This window comes from Eucyclogobius newberryi, unplaced genomic scaffold (assembly GCF_026437365.1).
Source record: "Eucyclogobius newberryi isolate DKJ021-1_F unplaced genomic scaffold, fEucNew1.0.hap1 SCAF_14, whole genome shotgun sequence".
In the NCBI taxonomy this organism is placed as follows: Eukaryota; Metazoa; Chordata; class Actinopteri; order Gobiiformes; family Gobiidae; genus Eucyclogobius; species Eucyclogobius newberryi.
In genome coordinates, this window is record NW_027315768.1 from 28610865 (window position 1) to 28630864 (window position 20000).

Consider the following 20000-nt stretch of genomic DNA (forward strand, 5'->3'; position numbering starts at 1 on the left):
CGCTCACCCGTGTCACCTCCTTTTCCGCCCCGTGTCACCCTGTACCGTCCACCTCACCCCATTATCCTCTCACCCGTGTCCAGCACTTTAGCACCTTCTTTATTTACATTAATTAATATTAATTCTTTAACAGGTTCGGCTGAAGTAGTAGTTACAGAGTTTAAATCAAAGATGTTTATATCAAAGTTGAGCTACAAAACTGATCGATTTAGCTCATTGAAGTTAGCCGCTGTACATCCTACGTCAGACTTTACCGTACTTTTCTCACAGGTGCATAACTTTTATACCGTTTGTGCAAATATTTCACAGTCTGATGAGTAAAACCTAAAAAATGAGTTACTACAGCTTGTGTGTAAGTGTCGGGGCGACTGTAATCCAATATTTCCTTCATAAAGGCGCTGCACCTACTTTTACCGTCTCAAAAACGTGAAAATCAGAACTGTTTCATCCTTATCGTTCACCGCCATGAGTTTATGAATGATTTTCACCACTTGAAGAGGCCAGAGCGAGCTAACAGCGCTAACACACTTCAATACTACAGTAAAACGCTCTTCAATTCCATTCTGACAGCACACAGTGGACTCATTTTCACCATAAAAGCTGCTTTTACAATATGTCTGTATCGGGGGATTACATATGTACAACATGGAAAAGAACTTGATAAAGCCCCATTAATTTAATTTAATCTTTATTGAGTGAAAAGTGTGGACACCTGTACCAAGACAATAAAAAAGAAAATAACAATTGTGCGGATTAAAACCTCTGTCCCATCACCCTCTCTCACCCATGTACCACCCTCTCACCCTCTGCCTCTCGCCCCGTCCCCCCTCTCACCCTCTGCCTCTCGCCCGTCCCCCCTCTCACCCTCTGCCTCTCGCCCCGTCCCCCCTCTCACCCTCTGCCTCTCGCCCGTCCCCCCTCTCACCCTCTGCCTCTCACCCCGTCCCCCCTCTCACCCTCTGCCTCTCGCCCCGTCCCCCCTCTCACCCTCTGCCTCTCGCCCCGTCCCCCCTCTCACCCTCTGCCTCTCGCCCGTCCCCCCTCTCACCCTCTGCCTCTCACCCCGTCCCCCCTCTCACCCTCTGCCTCTCGCCCCGTCCCCCCTCTCACCCTCTGCCTCTCGCCCGTCCCCCCTCTCACCCTCTGCCTCTCGCCCCGTCCCCCCTCTCACCCTCTGCCTCTCGCCCCGTCCCCCCTCTCACCCTCTGCCTCTAGCCCGTCCCCCCTCTCACCCTCTGCCTCTCACCCCGTCCCCCCTCTCACCCTCTGCCTCTCGCCCCGTCCCCCCTCTCACCCGTGTACCCCCTCTCACCCTCTGCCTCTCGCCCCGTCCCCCCTCTCACCCTCTGCCTCTCGCCCCGTCCCCCCTCTCACCCCGTCCCCCCTCTCACCCTCTGCCTCTCTCGCCCCGTCCCCCCTCTCACCCTCTGCCTCTCGCCCCGTCCCCCCTCTCGCCCTCTCCCTCTCGCCCCGTCCCCCCTCTCACCCTCTGCCTCTCGCCCCGTCCCCCCTCTCGCCCTCTCCCTCTTGCCCCGTCCCCCCTCTCACCCTCTGCCTCTCGCCCCGTCCCCCCTCTCACCCTCTGCCTCTCGCCCCGTCCCCCCTCTCACCCTCTGCCTCTCGCCCCGTCCCCCCCCTCCCACAGCCCCCTTCTGAGGTGCTCTTAAAACGGGGCGAGGAATGCAGAGGTTTTCTGGAGCGGGGCGTGCATGTCGCCTCACGCCCACCCCAGGGTTCTCACGGCGGCCCGGCTTGTTTTCAGGCCTAATTAGTGGCTGCTGGCAGTTTGAAAACAGATGTTTAAAATCCTGCAAAAGACTTGTGACTTCAAACGGCGGGACAGGAAGTGGAGGGCGAGATTCGCCCTTCCTTCCCTCGCTCTGTCCCCCCTGCTCCTGCTCCAGAGCTGCAGAGCTGATTGCAGGAACGAGACGCTAATGAATGACAACATGTAAATCATGAAGTTCGCCACCTGCTCGTCTCCGTGGTGATGCCATTGCTTTGCCTGGCACTGTATCTTGCTTTAATGGTTTATGTCAATTGTGTGGCTAATGATTATGAAAGTAATCGATTAGTCAGCGATTATTTTTTCGATTAGTTGACCGTTATTTATATTTTACGATGAGACATTTTATTATCATTCAAATCAAGTTAAATATGAAATATGGTGAAGGCTTTTTGTTAGAGAATATTTAAGAATTAAGTGTATTACGATGGAAATTACACTTTTTTTTTAAATTATGCCTCTGTGTTTGTTATAATAATAGTAATACTAATGATAATGTTCAGAATAATGTTCATAATAATGTTCATAATAATAACAATTTTAATATAAAGCACGTTATAATCCACATAATGTCTGCAATCATCAAAATACAACTATTATTATTACATTTTGAATTGTATTTTGTATTGCCGACTCGATCACAATTAGCAAATTAATCGTTGCTTCTCTATAATTTATGTTGCTAAAAATATTCCTCACTGTGAGCGGGTTCGCCTCTCCACAGATCGGACCAGTACCAGCCTGGAGGTGTCACCATGGAGATAAGATACCATTCCAGGCAAAGCAATAACATTAATTTATTTGATTGTATTAGGGAAATGCTACAGCCTCATTTATTTGTCTTGAAAAGATGAATTAAACGTTGAGATTCTGAATTTGAAGGTGCTAAACTTTGGTCCATAAATCTATTCCTTCCTATGTACGTGGGGTTTACAGCCACAGCCGCCCTGGGGCAGAATGACAGCGACATGACTGTGATTTATGAACATTAATGTCACAAACGCGCCTCCTTTCCGTCTTCAAAGATGGCGCAATATCGATCACAGATTTACTGCTAAATAATTATCCTTCAGATCACAGTTTCTGCACCGCACACACTCTCAGCATTCTATTATTTTTAGCTCCCGATATTGAGTTTGTTTTGACAATTCCAGGCCAAAACACACAGTAGTTTGTATTAAATTGAAGTTGACAACATGTTTAGCTGCTTATGACACATTGGGTTTGACAGTAAATCTTTCTTCACGTTTAAGAGGTTTTTTTTGTGTGCGTTTTTTTTTACAACCTCAAAACGAATAGTGTGTTTCCAGCAGCGAGAGTTGTGTTGGGTCCTGCCTGTGGGTTCGACAGGTGCTGACAGTGTGTGTGTGTGTGTGTGTGTGTGTGTGTTTGTGTTTGTGTGTGTGTCTATGTGTGTGTGTGTGTGTGTGTGTCTATGTGTGTGTGTGTGTGTGTCTATGTGTGAGTGTGTCTATGTGTGTGTGTGTGTGTGTGTGTGTGTCTATGTGTGAGTGTGTCTATGTGTGTGTCTATGTTTGTGTGTGTGTGTGTGTGTCTATGTGTGAGTGTGTCTATGTGTGTGTATATGTGTGTGTGTGTGTCTATGTGTGTGTGTGTGTGTGTGTGTGTGTCTATGTGTGTGTGTGTGTGTGTGTGTGTGTGTGTCTATGTGTGTGTGTGTGTGTGTGTGTGTGTGTCTATGTGTGTGTGTCTATGTATGTGTGTGTGTGTCTATGTAGGATATGCAGATGTCCTCCCCCTGTTGCCATGGTGACAGGAATGCGGGCTAGGTGTTATCTACTGCCCGTGTGGAGTTTTACACCCCTCAGAAGAAAGAGGATGTAATAGTGACAACAGAGACGCTCTGAACTTTGAAAATAACTTTTCATCAAATGACTCCTTTTGGATTACAGAGAGTAACGATCTCTCCAAGACAAACGCTAAAACGCTGAAAGACTATGCGGTTTTAGTGGTTTTAATAGACAATCATCAGATTGCAAAAATGTGTCCACCAGATGACTTTACATGTACATATTGTGTCATTGTGTTTAACAAGTCATTTTAACTGTTTCATAACTTGTTTTGTGGACAATTTTCCCTTTTGTGTAACTCTTGTGGCCTAAAGCCAGATCTCGTCTCCTTATCAGCTCTGACCCCAGCGTGCATGCTGATTGGCTGAAGCCACGGCGCCAAAACCCCCGCGGGGAAAGACAAAAGGAAAGAGCAGGGAGTTACACACCAGTACCATCCGAGCTCCAGAGCGAGTTCCATCCGAGTTTCTTTCGAAGCTCGACCCTCCATCCAGGGCCCCACCAGCAGGGTCCATGAGGCCTTGGGAGCAGGCCTCGGGCCTAGTTAGCGTGAGCGATGCTACGCTACGGGACAATGACTTTGCCAAGAGAAGCTAATGTTACCTCCCGGAACTAAGAAACCTGTGCCCGTTTTTAAAAACGTGATTGATGCTGCATCACGCAAAATCAAGCAAGGACCTTTTGCAACTTTTTCAAGTCCACAGCCTTTTAGATCAGCCACATCGGTGGAGCAGCACGACGGCCTTTTCATTGGGGAACGCCTCAGAGCCAAGGAGAACGCCTCAGAGCCAAGGGGAACGCCTCAGAGCCTCAGAGCCTCAGAGCCAAGGAGAACGCCTCAGAGCCAAGGAGAACGCCTCAGAGCCAAGGAGAACGCCTCAGAGCCTCAGAGCCAAGGAGAACGCCTCAGAGCCAAGGAGAACGCCTCAGAGCCAAGGAGAACGCCTCAGAGCCAAGGAGAACGCCTCAGAGCCTCAGAGCCAAGGAGAACGCCTCAGAGCCAAGGAGAACGCCTCAGAGCCTCAGAGCCAAGGAGAACGCCTCAGAGCCAAGGAGAACGCCTCAGAGCCTCAGAGCCAAGGAGAACGCCTCAGAGCCAAGGAGAACGCCTCAGAGCCTCAGAGCCAAGGAGAACGCCTCAGAGCCAAGGAGAACGCCTCAGAGCCTCAGAGCCAAGGAGAACGCCTCAGAGCCAAGGAGAACGCCTCAGAGCCAAGGAGAACGCCTCAGAGCCAAGGAGAACGCCTCAGAGCCTCAGAGCCAAGGAGAACGCCTCAGAGCCAAGGAGAACGCCTCAGAGCCTCAGAGCCAAGGAGAACGCCTCAGAGCCAAGGAGAACGCCTCAGAGCCTCAGAGCCAAGGAGAACGCCTCAGAGCCAAGGAGAACGCAGATCGCAGAACCGATCCAGTCCTTCTTTGGCCAGACAACGTCAGAGCCGAACTCCAGAGCAGGCCCTTGGACCCCACGCAGGCCCTTGGACCCCACGCAGGCCCTTGGACCCCACGCAGGCCCTTGGACCCCAAGCAGACCCTTGGAGCCCACGCAGGCCCGTCTCCTCAGGATCACAGCTTCTGGTTCCGTTCATATCAATGCACTTCACAGGCTGAATTTCATCTTAGACTTAATTCTTGCACACACCTAGATAGATCTAGAACCATCATGTCTAGTGTTTTCCATCTGTTATCGACTCATTTGCATATTCCTGATTCATATTTATCTGTTTAATTCTTTGGTCATTAAATCTTCATAACCCACATTTGGTTAAGTGTTCCTTCATTTCCAGAAAAGGGGTCAATGTCACGGTTACGTTCTCAAACCTTTAGATCAACGAGCAAATTAATTTCTAATTAATTAATTAATCTAGATATCTGATTTTAGAGTTGTTAAATTGCCGATTATCCGGCTGGTGCCCCATTCTTCTCTTAAAAATACGATTCAAACTTACCCACACTTAGGCAGTGTGTCATGTTTGAATTCTTGAGCAATTCTTTAATCAATATCAAACCTGAATGCCCCGCCCCCTTCACAAGTGGGTGGACATTCATAACCTTACAGTACTTGTACTAGTATGTTACCCTACATCTATGTATATGTGTGTGTGTGTGTGTGTGTGTGTGTGTGTGTAAAAATAAAGAGGTGACATAGTTGTGCAATCGCTAAAACAAATGAGGATTTTGAAATGAAATGATTCACACCTGAAATTTTCCCCCGAAGGCTTTTTATCTAAGGCATTATTTGGTTGCATCAGAATGACTTTGTTCTCCATCTTGTTTCAGTGAGAGAACTTATGACGCTCATGGCACCTTTCATTTGTAAGAGTAAAAACTGACATAATTGTAAGGCTCATTTAGAAAATAAAATAAGCCTCTGTGTTGGCCGCAGTGTTTTGAGTTTGAGTCGGGACGGTTTGCTGCATGTCCTCCCTTCTCTCTCCTCCCCAAAGCTGTCCTGTCTAATAATGAAGCCTACAGGCCAAAAAAGCCTTAAAAAAAAGAAAAGAAAAAGACATGACTAATTAATGATTTGATTATGTTAACGAGGCGGGACATATTCAGACGGGTGATATTTACATCTCTTTTTTGATGCATAATGCAGTCGAGCTTGTGTAAAAAATGACATTATAAACACCTTTAATCAGGTTTAAAACTAAAATCATTCTTACGCATTAAACGTGGGTTATCTCATTTTCTGGTGAAAGTCCAACACCTGCTTGTCTCCATGGAGATGTTATTGCCATCCTCGGAATGTTCCGCAGTATGGGAATAAATGTATCTATCGCCATGGAAACAAGCACGTGACACCACTAGGCCAAGTTACAGGTCACGGTTCTGTGTTCTGTCGTCCTCGCTCACAGAAAGAATTATAATGTCCAGAAATGTTGTTTAATGACTGTTTATGCTGTGTCTTTTCTTCTTAGACAGGGACAAATAACATGTCGTAACACTTTATCATAACTATACTTTTAATATCCTTAATAAAGTATGAACAAAGACTTAAACAAATAATAAACAAATTGTTTATTATCAATAAACGATGTGATCATTATTAATTAAGTCTTTGGTTTTGCTTTACTAAGACAAATTAAGATACATTTATTATAAAGTGGAACCAATCATGTTTTTTGTATCATTGTTTCTCCATCTTAAGAAAGACACTTCAATCTGAATCAATGCATTTCTGTTGATCTTGACACTTGACGTTTATGACCTGATGCACTTAAGTAACTACCGTATTTTCCGGACTATAAGTCACACATTTCTCATAGTTTTGAGACTTATACCTCGGAGCGACTTATATGTGATATTATTCATTATTTTCACACTGACAACCACAAGAGGGCGCTCTAGGCTCTAAGCGACGCAGAAGAAGAATCTGCACTTCCTCTTCCTCTGGAGTTTGTGGAGTTGTTTAGAAGTGACACAGAGGAAGAAGAATTCAATGGATTTAGTGATTTGGGGTAATACTGATGCTTTGGTAAACTTGTTAGCATGTTCTTTATGCTATAGTTATCTGAATAACTGTTCATATGTTACGTTAACATACCAGACACTTACCACAGTTCTGTCTGTGCCTCATGTAGCTGAAGATGTTAGCGTTAGCATACGTCATGTAGCTGAAGGTGTTAGCGTTAGCATACGTACACCTATTCACCATGTTCTCTCATCTGTTATTATTCTAAACTGCATTTCAAGATTAAATGTCTGTTCTTGGTCTTGGATTTTATCAAATACATTTCCCCAAAAAATGCGACTTATACTCCAGTGCGACTTATAGTCCAGAAAATATGGTATATAAAGGTACAAAGCCAAAAAATGCAACAACAAAACATGAAACCGCTCTTTCTTTCACTGAATCCGCAGCAGTAAAAGTGTGCGTGTGTCATCCAGATTACACGGCGTTGCTCTTCAAACACCCACCGCACACAACAGCGATGTGGCCCGTCCCTCGTGGTGCGGCGGCCGCGCTGTAGGTCGATAGTGTCCAGTGATAGTGAGATTCTCAGGCTCGTTATGGCCAATTTCGTCCCGGCGCTGGAGATTAGCTGCTCTGGAGTTCCCGTTCACGACTAATGCAGTGACTCACAGGCCACACGAGAACCACAGGACGAGCGTTTGATCAGAAAATAGAACCGTTTTGGGTCATTTAGGCATCATCAGCGGTGCACCCGAGCCTAAGGACTGAAGTTCAGAGACGCTATTTGAAGTGACCGACCACATGCGGGACATAAATGCATCGCGTTCTCGTTAACGTAGGTCACACTTGCATTGTTTTGTTTTTTTACGGCTTTTTAAGGTTTTCGTTCTCGCGCTAACGTTTTATAAGAGGATTTAAACAGCAACGGGAAGTGTGTGTTAAAGTATAATAAAGTATAATGATGATAGTTTCCACTCTCTCATAACGAACCAATCTAAAAGTATGTTATTTCACTCGTTACTTTGAGAAGAGGTTGAAGGTGTTGCTCTTGTAAATGTCTTAGTTCAGCTGAATTCCCTTCGCTCGATGCAGTGTCACCTTAAAGCAGATATTTGGAACAGGAAATGAGAGGGATATAGTGTAGGATAACCACGTAGAAACGAGATGTCACCGTCCCGAACTGTTGTTTCTGTGTTAAAGCCAGAGGAGGGACGAAGCCGGAGGACGGCTCAGACTAAAATAAAGTTTTCGTTTTCTTCACATTTGTAACATTTTTATTGAGCTTTAACATGTTTCTATTGAACTTTAACATGTTTCTATTGAACTTTATTGAACTTTAACATGTTTCTATTGAACTTTATTGAACTTTATTGAACTTTAACATGTTTCTATTGAACTTTATTGAACTTTAACATGTTTCTATTGAACTTTATTGAACTTTAACATGTTTCTATTGAACTTTATTGCACTTTAACACATGTAAACCCAATCGGTGTTAAGACATGTTCGTACCTCAGTCTATTAAACTCACCAACGACATGGACATTTTAAAGTGATGCCGTAAAAGACACGACTGGGACATTTGGAACATCCTATCTTTACCTTACGTCTCTTACCGGCTTCTTCCACTGCGTATATGCATTTAAACAATATTTCTACTGCATATTCACCGTCTCATTTCTAGGGGGTGGATTGTGGTCGCACTTTGAACGCGTCTTAATTATGATATCGTTACAAGTGTGCGGCTCTGTTGTGTGGAGCCTGTGTGCAGTTAGCAGCGCCTTTGAAGCGTGCGTTTGATTTGCTTTAAGTGATGTCTGGGCTTAATGTGCTGCAGTGGGATTTGTTTGCGCGCTCTGAAATCGCTTCGGCTTTAAACCTCCTTCAGTAGTTTTTCTTTGAACTGACGAACAGATGCGCCCGACTCACGTTCAGCAGCGAGTTCAGGATTTCCCCCTGCGTGTATCAGCGGCGATGACACGGGGATCGGCCGGTACTTATCCACTGCGACTATTGAGTATCGAGCTGACCGCGTACTTTTACTACACGTCACTCACCTTGTCTAGTGCGAATGTCGTGAGTGGTTGGTGGCGGTCACAGGGGGTCGAGGGGGTCACTTTTGTCGATCCACCAGCCCCCGGGCAGCTGTGGCTTAACACGTTGCCAAATATTCTCTTGAAATATCTTGAAACTGCACAAATCCACTGCTCTATTCTCGCTGAGATCTGTGAATGAATTTGACATTTGTAATTATTTCTGGAATAAGATAAGATAAGATATTCCATTGTTGTCCACACATGGGGAAATTCCATTGTTGCAACGCAGGTAGATACAGAGGAAAAGGACAGATAACATAATAGAAGAACTCTTATAAACAAAACTCTTATAAAAAAAAAAAAAACTCCTATAGACAAAACCTCTCATTTCCTAATAAGGAATGGAGGGGAAAAATAAAGATAAAATAAAATAAAAACAGCGTAAGACAAGATAATACTAATAATAATGGTAAAATAAACACTCTATTTTCATCAGTTATATGCACATGATTATGACAGCAATGCACATGAATATGACAGTATGGCACATGAATATGACAGTATTGCACAGGAATAAGTCATTAGTAAGTGGTTTTATGTAATTGAAAGCATCCTTTTTATCCTTTTGGGGGAAATCCATTGCCCTGATTAAAGAGATCCATGATTCAAGTGTGTCTATCAGTACTATTGTAGGGACTCGATCATGTCTTTGCAGATGTTTATGGTGTAAGTATTGCGGATGTTAGTTTAGTTTACATCAAACACATGCGTCAGTGCAATACATGGCCTGGCTCTAATATGTCCATAAAGATCTGAGCAAACTTTCATTTAAACATGAAATACATTTGGGTTTTGTTTGGATGTTCTCACTTTTATGATCACCAAAGACAGTTTGAATGCAGATCACTCACATCACATTACTTCTGAAGTGATTGGCCCCGGGGGCAGGATTAGGGCCTGACGGAGGCAGCAGGCCTAGTTTAACCTGGGCTTGTTATTGTGATGTAGAACAGTGGTTTCCAATGGAGGTCGAGACCCCGAGTACACACAGTATCACATGTACGGTCAATGTTTGGCTTTGTAGTATCTTTAAACTGCTCTTTTCCACGCTGTAGATCTGACGCCATCGCCTGCTCATCTCCACAGAGATTTTACACTGTTTAAGGCAAGGCAAGTTCATTTGTAGAGCACATTTCAATTCAAAGTGCTTCACACAGCAGGAAAAATGCATTAAAATCACAAAGAAATTACAGAAACAGAAACACAATAACATTTACTAAATAAAAAATAAAAACATCTAGCCAAATCCAAATTTATCGGACCACATTGGCAGCATTCCAGACACTCTTTCCCATATTTATTTGACATTGCAGCAGGACAGGCGTCTCCGGGATGGACACATCACTTTTAGATTGATTTGTTCCCTTGTTCCCATAATGTTTAATGACATTTTGTGCAACTTTTTCTGCCAAAGCAACAGCACCTCTATTGAGACAAGCAGAACCAGAACAGTTACTCACCTTTTAAATATTATTTTAATTGGGCATTTATTATTATTATTTTTTTTCTGAAGTGTGCGTTTACACTTGCACATTCACCACGTTAAAATTGTGACTGAACTCGGACTAAACCCAAAATTAAACTGGACTAGATCAGGACTAAACAAGGACTAGAGCAAGACCAAACCAAGTCCACATCAGAACTAAAATGGGCTCAATTTAGGACAAAACGACATGCGGACGCACCTTAGATCTGTACGTTATGACCTAAACTGTAATAGTATCTTGTAGCAGTCGTTCAAACATATATACACAGTGCATTTTAATGTTTTAAGCAATAGTAGTACTGGTAGTGGATAGTTTATTTTTCCCTTTTGTGAGTTACTGAGTTGAGCCCTGTTAGGTGTCTTATCCCTTGTGTAAATTGGTTTGCAATGATTAAGAGACATCAAACATAAGATAAACCTTTATTTGTCCCACAATGGGGAAATTCCAGTGTTGCAACACAAAGTAGGTACAGAAGTAAAACAACAAAGAACAGATAACGTATAGAAAGCTTTAACATCATACATGCACACAGTATAAAAAACACAGACATAACAGATTTTAATACATTAAAAAAATGTCTCAGAGTGAGCTTTATTAAAAGGACAATAGCCGCTCTATATCTGTTTATTGTTAAGTACAAATTGTAGTACATTTGACTCCGATTCTTATTCAATTGTCGCACCAGCAGAATGTCCGCCTAAAGAAGCGAGTCTGTGCACTGAGTCAGCTGGATGTGAATGTATCTGCTGAGTGAAACGCGGAGGTTTAGTAACACTTACTTTGGCAGCGCGCACAGACGGGAGCGTGCAGTCACATGCACCGCTACGCCTCATTTACTCTCTATCCACGACAGCTAATCGCAGCCACGGCCTTCATCTACTGTGGCCTCCTGACACCGTACTTTTACTTCTACTCGAGTAATATTTGGCTTGTTGTGGCCGAACTCTTACTTTAATGAAAGTTTTGGATTGGACAGTTACTCCTCTTACACCTTTTACGGTAGATTTATTTGTTTGTGCATTTGGTCATTTGGTCAATTCAACAATCTGTGCATTATATACATTTACTCATAAACACTCAATCACTCCAAATAGTACTTTCTCCAAATATCCCACTCTTTAAATCTGGCTTGAGAAATGATTGGGACCATTACTTCTTACTTCTACTTGAGTACTAGTATTGATGTTACTCTTTCTTGAGTACAAAGTAGGCTATTGTACTCACCCTGGAAGTAAAAGCAGTTGTAGAAGTAATGTCAAAAGTATTTGTAGGTAAAAAAGTAAATGTAGCAGCAGTAATTGTGTAAAAGCAGCAGTAGTAGTGAGAGTAGAAATAGCCAAGGTAGAATAAATAGTGAGTATAATGGTAGTATTAGAAGAGGAAAGACTAGGTTGTTGTGGTATTTGTACTCATGTTAGCAGTAGCAGAAGCAGTGGTGGTATAGGAACAATTAGACAGTTTAAAATCACTTTTATTCACTTAATATTCATATAAATGTGCATATTAAAGGCACAGAGTTTAGATTTAGACTTACTCAAACTGCATATACCTAATTTAACACTCTTTTCAAATTGAAATTAGGCTTTAAAGCTAATCAAGTTAAAGCAAATCGATGTAAACTGCTGTACATTGATCAAACTACCGTTCTCACAAGCGTTTACAGCCAAAACGCCATATTGCATTACCAGACGCAGCCTCGTCTTTGATAAGGACAATTTAACTGTCACGTGTTGTGTCTCTGGCTCTTTCTTCACATCGTTTGACCTTATCTCGTGCATCAAAGTTGAGCATTTCTTGTAGCTGCAAATCCGAATACTGTTGAAAATATGAGGCCCGGAGGCAGGATTAAGAGGCGAGGGAGGCAGCGGGCCAGGCTCAACCCTGACATGCTATTGTAACAGAGAGGGCTCTTATTGTGAAGGTCTTTTGTAACTGATACTTTCTGTGTTTACTGCAGCCGGCACAAGACAACTTCAAGTTCAACCACACCGATCATGATTTGACTTAAAGCTGCACTGTGGAACTTTTCACTGCCCGCGTGAGTCACCCACCGTGGAGATGCTATTGCTTTGCCTGGAAAGTTTCACAATAAGGCATCAAATCAGCGTTTAAATCCTATGTTGATTAAACTGTGAGAGTTGAACAAAATCATGTATTTGTACAGTTGCGAACAGGGTTGTCTCTCCACAGATCTGACCTGTAACTTGGCCCAGATAAGTTTAATGCCATGAAACAAGCAATACGCAAACCCTCCACCAGAAAATCTACATAGTGCACGTTTAAGATAACACTGATAAAGGTGAGTTTAGATGTTAAATGGGACAATAAGACCTATAATAAAAAAAGACTAAATGCAGACCTAATTGGCAACGGTAAATCGTGAATGAATGTGAGAGTGAATGATTGTCTGTGTGTCTCTGTGTTAACCCTGTGACGAGCTGGCCCCTGTCCAGTGTGTGCCCCGCCTAAGGCCCAAAGTCACTGGGATAGACTCCAGTCACTCGCCACCACCAACGGGAACAGGCGGGAGAAGATGAATGAATAAACGCGGGCCTAAACCAAGGACTAAACCATTTAACACATTTTCTTTTGTATTTTTTTTAATGAAACACAGAATATACAGAACATGACACAGAAAGAAAAGCAACATACTTGGCATTATAGCCCGACATCTCCTTCTCCATACCTAAACTTAAAAAAAACTTGAAATATGTTGATAAATGACTGGAATTACAGAGTGACACGTGCGATTGAATGAAAACTATAACAAAACTACTTCACCCACATATTCTTCTTATGATCACATCCTATAATCCTATATATCTTTATAGGATTGGTTTATAATGTAAAAAAAAGTTGTAAGGAATCCATAAGTAAAATGTGCCACTACTTGTACAATCTTGCTTCCAAGTAATAATAAATCAGCCGACTTCCCTTTACCAGAAGCGGCTTTGCGTGACTCTTTTGCACAACTCCATCGTGTGTTGTTAAACTTGCATCACAGACGAAGCCCCCGACAGTTTGGCTCGTCTTCACTTAGCCTCCGCTGACACCGCGCCGCGCAAACCCTAACCGCACTATCCATATTTTAACACTCGCCGTCTTCCACGTGCCACTGGTCTTTGTCTAATGCACGCCGACCCATTTAAACCAGAGGTAACCAGACCAGACGCTCACTCACTGCCTTTAGTGCTGGTGCTGGTCCTGGTGCTGGTCCTGGTCCTGGTGCTGGTCCTGGTCCTGGTGCTGGTCCTGGTGATGGTCCTGGTGCTGGTCCTGGTGCTGGTCCTGGTGATGGTCCTGGCGCTGGTCCTGGTCCCGGTCCTGGTGCTGGTCCTGGCCCTGGTCCTGGTGCTGGTCCTGGTCCTGGTGATGGTCCTGGTGATGGTCCTGGTGCTGGTCCTGGTGCTGGTCCTGGTGCTGGTCCTGGTCCTGGTGATGGTCCTGGTGCTGGTCCTGGTGCTGGTCCTGGTCCTGGTGATGGTCCTGGTCCTGGTGCTGGTCCTGGTGATGGTCCTGGTGCTGGTCCTGGTGCTGGTCCTGGTGATGGTCCTGGCGCTGGTCCTGGTCCCGGTCCTGGTGCTGGTCCTGGCCCTGGTCCTGGTGCTGGTCCTGGTCCTGGTGATGGTCCTGGTGATGGTCCTGGTCCTGGTCCTGGTGCTGGTCCTGGTGCTGGTCCTGGTCCTGGTGATGGTCCTGGTGCTGGTCCTGGTGCTGGTCCTGGTCCTGGTGATGGTCCTGGTGCTGGTCCTGGTGCTGGTCCTGGTCCTGGTGATGGTCCTGGTGCTGGTCCTGGTGCTGGTCCTGGTCCTGGTGATGGTCCTGGTGCTGGTCCTGGTGCTGGTCCTGGTGCTGGTCCTGGTGATGGTCCTGGTCCTAGTCCTGGTCCCGGTCCTGGTCCTGGTCCTAGTCCCGGTCCTGGTCCTCTGTATATATAATGTAGCCCGCAGTAATGTGCCACCAACATGTCCCATTTGATGGTGGTCTGGGGCTCTGCAGACGCCTCTGTCTCACTCCCCGGGCCCATTAGAAGCACCAGATGTGGGTCTGTATCTGAGCTCCAGCACGGGGGAAATGGGCAGTAATTATGGAGCAGCAGTGGCCGACTTAAACCTGAAGTGTTTGTCATTAGCTTGTTGTATTTTTCTACGTTCTACGATGTCTAAAAAGAAAAGAAAAGTTGCTTGATGGAGAGTACGGCAAAATGACATCACAATTTTTTCCTGGATCTCAATTTTGATTTTGACATCTGCTCACACTCCGTCGTGATTGGCTGTATGCACCTGTCACTCACTCAGAGCAAGACGCAGGACCAATCAGAAAGGAAAGAGTCGGCAGCAAGTTTTTTAGCTACGTTAAAAGTACTGAATTTCAATGCAACAGTCTGTGATTTCCAGATCACCATTGGATTTGGATTAGTTGTATCTATTTTATGAGTTTATTGTAGTATTTGGTTTGTTTAACATAGACAGTGCACATTAATTAACGCATCTGTAAGTGTAAATCAGACAAATGTAACGGCTTCTTGGCTAAAATGGCACAAATGATCATGGGCAGTACAGTTTATTTTTCCAGTTTTATAAATGCTGCCATCATAACCTGATTAAGAAACTATGTGACAGACCTAACAATGCCTTAATTAACATACTCACTCAAAACAAATCAGATTTTTACCAGATTTTTGGAGTTATAAGATTAATAAAATGACACGCAAACAGCTAAATCTGATTTCTTTCTGATTACACTCCTTGTGCTTACTCACGTTTTGCAGTTTACAAGTCGTATAAATCATCGTATACATCCAGAAATCAGATAATAATTAGATTTTGGTGTGTGTAACTTTATTACTGTGGATCGGTCAAACCTGAATCTGACTGACTGACTTCTGCTGTAACGTGTTTCGATGAAAAAAGTTTGGACAGTCGTTTCTCCCCTGAAGTCTCTAATTAGATGGTGTTTTATTTAACCAATCCACTCTGAAATTACTATATACTTTATTAGAATTATCTTGGAGTTTTAGAGGCACAACATCTAGCAGGAGCAACTTTGTGCATCTGTAGTTTGTCAGTTGTGTGCGAATAATGTTAAATCTATAATGCAACAACATGTTTGTCATGAGGAAGAAATCCAAAGACAATTCAAAATCAAACCCTCTAAAAATAATATTTACTGAACAAAATGTCAAAATAATCCAGGGATAAGATGCAAAACAAAAGGAACTCAAAGGACCAACAAAGGACAAGGTGAAACATGGGCAGGTGAGACACATTTAGGCAACGGACAGGAAGTCAAACTGAAAAACAAACACACAAAATAAAACATTTTTGGACATGAACAGGGTAAAAAAAAAACACAAAAAACACGCAGAGGATGCAGAAAACAAGAAACCCCAACAATAACCACAAAATTCTTTCTTGTTTGCATATGATTTTCAGGGATTTAACTGAGCAGACAAAATGCAAAATACTGCACTAGTTGTAGAGACTCTTCATTCATTTGCCTTTTCTTTGACAGCCGTTGACAGAATCGCCGTACGAACCCAATCGCCAACAGCGTCAGGATATGACTAACAGGCCGGGCCCCTGGAGACGGACGGATGATTTGTTAGAAAACACCCACACACGCCGCCGCTCACACGCAAACCTCTTCACCAAAACTGAGGGACAAGCCAAGAAATAATCCCCCGCTCCGCTCCTCCTCCTGTCACTGTCTTTCCTCTCGTCTCTCAAAACCTCCCACCCTCCCGGGGCCCTCCCTCCCGGGGCCCACCCTCTCTGTCGTTCAGGTGTGCAGATCGGCCCCCCGGCTTCGCTTTCAGGATCCTAAACGTACGGTGGGCGGGGGGAAATCACAGCGTCAGCGATTTTCAATTCAAAGGGAATAATGGGATCTAACGGAGGGAAACGCAAGAGAGCAGTTCTGGTGGTTGTTGTGGTCATCGTCATGGTGATAGAGGTGGTACAGGACTGATGACTGTGCGATATTTATTCTTTTACTTGTTTTGCATCAGTAACTTTAACAATTCTATCTATGTATATCCTTGTTCAGTGGCAGCAAAAGTGCTCATTGAACAATTATTATTATATTTGCCATGCTATAATGATATTTCTAAACAACAAGTGGCAGAAGCAATAAGGGTTGTCAAAAAAAAAAAGAAAACAACAGATAATTCGATATTGAAATTAATGTTGACACTAAAACATGATTTGAACAAGAATCAATACAGTAAAATTCCCTGTATTTTTATTTTATTTTATATTAGCCTGGATCTTTATCAAAATGTGTACAATACCACATGCTAATACTAAATAAATTAAAATTTTGTGATATTTGATGATATTCTACTTTATGTTGTCAAAATTACCATATTTTCCGGACTATAAGTCGCATTTTTTCATAGTTTTGGCCGGGGTGCAACTCATACTTATATTTATACTTATATACTTATACTCGGGAGTGACTTATATGTGATGTTATTTGTTATTTTCACACTTGCAACTGCATTTCATACTCCAGTGCGACTTATATATGTTTTTTTCTTCTCTATTATGCATTTTTTGGCTGGTGCGACTTATACTCCAGAAAATACGGTACCATCTAGAATTGTGCATTAAAATGAGCAGTAGCAGCATTTCAGTGCTAGTAACCACATTAGTTACTAGCACTGGTGTTAGTTGTAATTCTGTTGACAGTAATGACAGAAATGGGAGAAGAATCGGCGCTCATGGTTATGATGAGAGATCGTAAATGATAAGAGGAGAAAAATAGAGAGTCACAAGCTTTCATGTGATCAGCAATTTGTCAACGTGACTTCTGCCGTGTACTTTCATCTATTATCTCCAAAAACACATTGTAAAACATCATATTGTGCTGTTTTTAAATGGTAAATAAGCAAAAAAATAATCGAATTTGATGTCCATGTTGTTTGAGCCTAATCTAAATTGACTTACAGAACGAGAAATTAAATCACAATTCAAACAAAGAACAAAACAGCTGAAATATCTGCAATAAATCTGAGTCTATTTGTGTGAAGATACTGTATCTATACATTTGTGCCTGTGTTGGTTTAAGGATCCCCTCTCGACATGAAAGGAACACTTCTAACACAAGAACAGACAGCTTCCACATTTCCTATTAGCCCATAATGACTTGGGCGTGTCGCCTGTCACACTCACCCAAAGCTCGTGAAGTTCTCTCTCCCGGACACACACACATGTTTACGTTACATTTACAACTGAACGTTTAACTTTTGTTTTTATTTAACCCGGAAAGTGTGTAGATTGTATGTTTTAAATGTCCTCAGAGGGCTTAAAACGTTGTAATGTAACTTCCTTGTTTCCGCAGAGATACTTTTACTTATTTCTTTAACTACTATTATTACAATGTATCTATGTAGTACTTTTCCACCTTTAAGGCACTCAAAGCATGTTCACAAGGCAATGTGGGTGTCTTGCGTTACATTTCCTCCAGCCTCTCTTGCGTTGTCTGGAATGTTCCACAGTGTGGCATTGACTGTATCCATCGTGTAATTATTTTCTTCCTTTTATGGCTCAGAAATGCCTTGAAAAACATGCTCACTCACTGAGCGCGCTTGTCTCTGCACGGATTAGAGCCAGTTTGAATCCTAATGTAGATTTGGTTTGGTCCTGCTCTAGTCCTGGTTTAGTCCTGTTCTAGTCATGGTTTAGTCCTGGTTTAGTCCTGCTCTAGTCCTGGTTTAGTCCTGTTCTAGTCATGGTTTAGTCCTGGTTTAGTCCTGCTCTAGTCCTGGTTTAGTCCTGTTCTAGTCATGGTTTAGTCCTGCTCTAGTCCTGCTCTAGTCCTGGTTTAGTCCTGGTTTAGTCCTGCTCTAGTCCTGGTTTAGTCCTGGTTTAGTCCTGCTCTAGTCCTGGTTTAGTCCTGGTTTAGTCCTGCTCTAGTCCTGGTTTAGTCCTGCTCTAGTCCTGGTTTAGTCCTGGTTTAGTCCTGCTCTAGACCTGGTTTAGTCCTGGTCAAATCAAGCTCTAGTCCTGGTTTGGTCCTGTTCTAGTCCTGGTTTGGTCCTGTTCTAGTCCTGGTTTAGTCCTGCTCTAGTCCTGGTTTAGTCCTGGTTTAGTCCTGCTCTAGTCCTGGTTTAGTCCTGGTTTAGTCCTGCTCTAGTCCTGGTTTAGTCCTGCTCTAGTCCTGGTTTAGTCCTGGTTTAGTCCTGCTCTAGTCCTGGTTTAGTCCTGCTCTAGTCCTGGTTTAGTACTGCTCTAGTCCTGTTCTAGTCCTGCTCTAGACCTGGTTTAGTCCTGGTCAAATCCAGCTCTAGTCCTGGTTTGGTCCTGTTCTAGTCCTGGTTTGGTCCTGTTCTAGTCCTGGTTTAGTCCTGTTCTAGTCCTGGTTTAGTCCTGTTCTAGTCATAGTTTAGTCCTGTTCTAGTCCTGTTCTAGTCCTGATTTATTCCTGGTTTAGTTCTGCTCTAGTCCTGGTTAGTCATGGTTTAGTTCTGGTTCAGTCATTTTCTAGTCCTGGTTTGGTCCTGGTTTAGTCCTAGTTTAGTCCTGTTCTAGTCATGGTTTAGTCCTGGTTTTGTCCTGCCCCAGTCCTGGTTTAGTCCTGTTCTAGTCTTGGTTTAGTCCTGCTCTAGTCCTTGTTTAGTCCTGCTCTAGTCCTTGTTTAGTCCTGCTCTAGTCCTGGTTTAGTCCTGCTCTAGTCCTGGTTTAGTCCTGTTCTAGTCTTGGTTTAGTCCTGCTCTAGTCCTTGTTTAGTCCTGCTCTAGTCCTGGTTTAGTCCTGCTCTAGTCCTGGTTTAGTCCTGTTCTAGTCTTGGTTTAGTCCTGCTCTAGTCCTTGTTTAGTCCTGCTCTAGTCCTGGTTTAGTCCTGCTCTAGTCCTGGTTTAGTCCTGCTCTAGTCCTGGTTTAGTCCTGGTTTAGTCCTGCTCTAGTCCTGGTTTAGTCCTGCTCTAGTCCTTGTTTAGTCCTGCTCTAGTCCTGGTTTAGTCCTGCTCTAGTCCTGGTTTAGTCCTGGTTTAGTCCTGCTCTAGTCCTGGTTTAGTCCTGCTCTAGTCCTGGTTTAGTCCTGCTCTAGTCCTGGTTTAGTCCTGCTCTAGTCCTGGTTTAGTCCTGGTTTAGTCCTGCTCTAGTCCTGGTTTAGTCCTGCTCTAGTCCTTGTTTAGTCCTGCTCTAGTCCTTGTTTAGTCCTGCTCTAGTCCTGGTTTAGTCCTGCTCTAGTCCTGGTTTAGTCCTGCTCTAGTCCTTGTTTAGTCCTGCTCTAGTCCTGGTTTAGTCCTGCTCTAGTCCTGGTTTAGTCCTGCTCTAGTCCTGGTTTAGTCCTGCTCTAGTCCTTGTTTAGTCCTGCTCTAGTCCTGGTTTAGTCCTGCTCTAGTCCTGGTTTAGTCCTGCTCTAGTCCTGGTTTAGTCCTGGTTTAGTCCTGCTCTAGTC

The 20000-nt window shown here is 43.6% G+C and overlaps 1 protein-coding gene across 1 annotated transcript in view; it reads left to right on the forward strand.

The window, feature by feature from the left end:
- Positions 1 to 20000, forward strand: part of wnt10a (wingless-type MMTV integration site family, member 10a) — a 52713-nt gene that overhangs the window by 25912 nt on the left and 6801 nt on the right. The window lies entirely within an intron of this gene.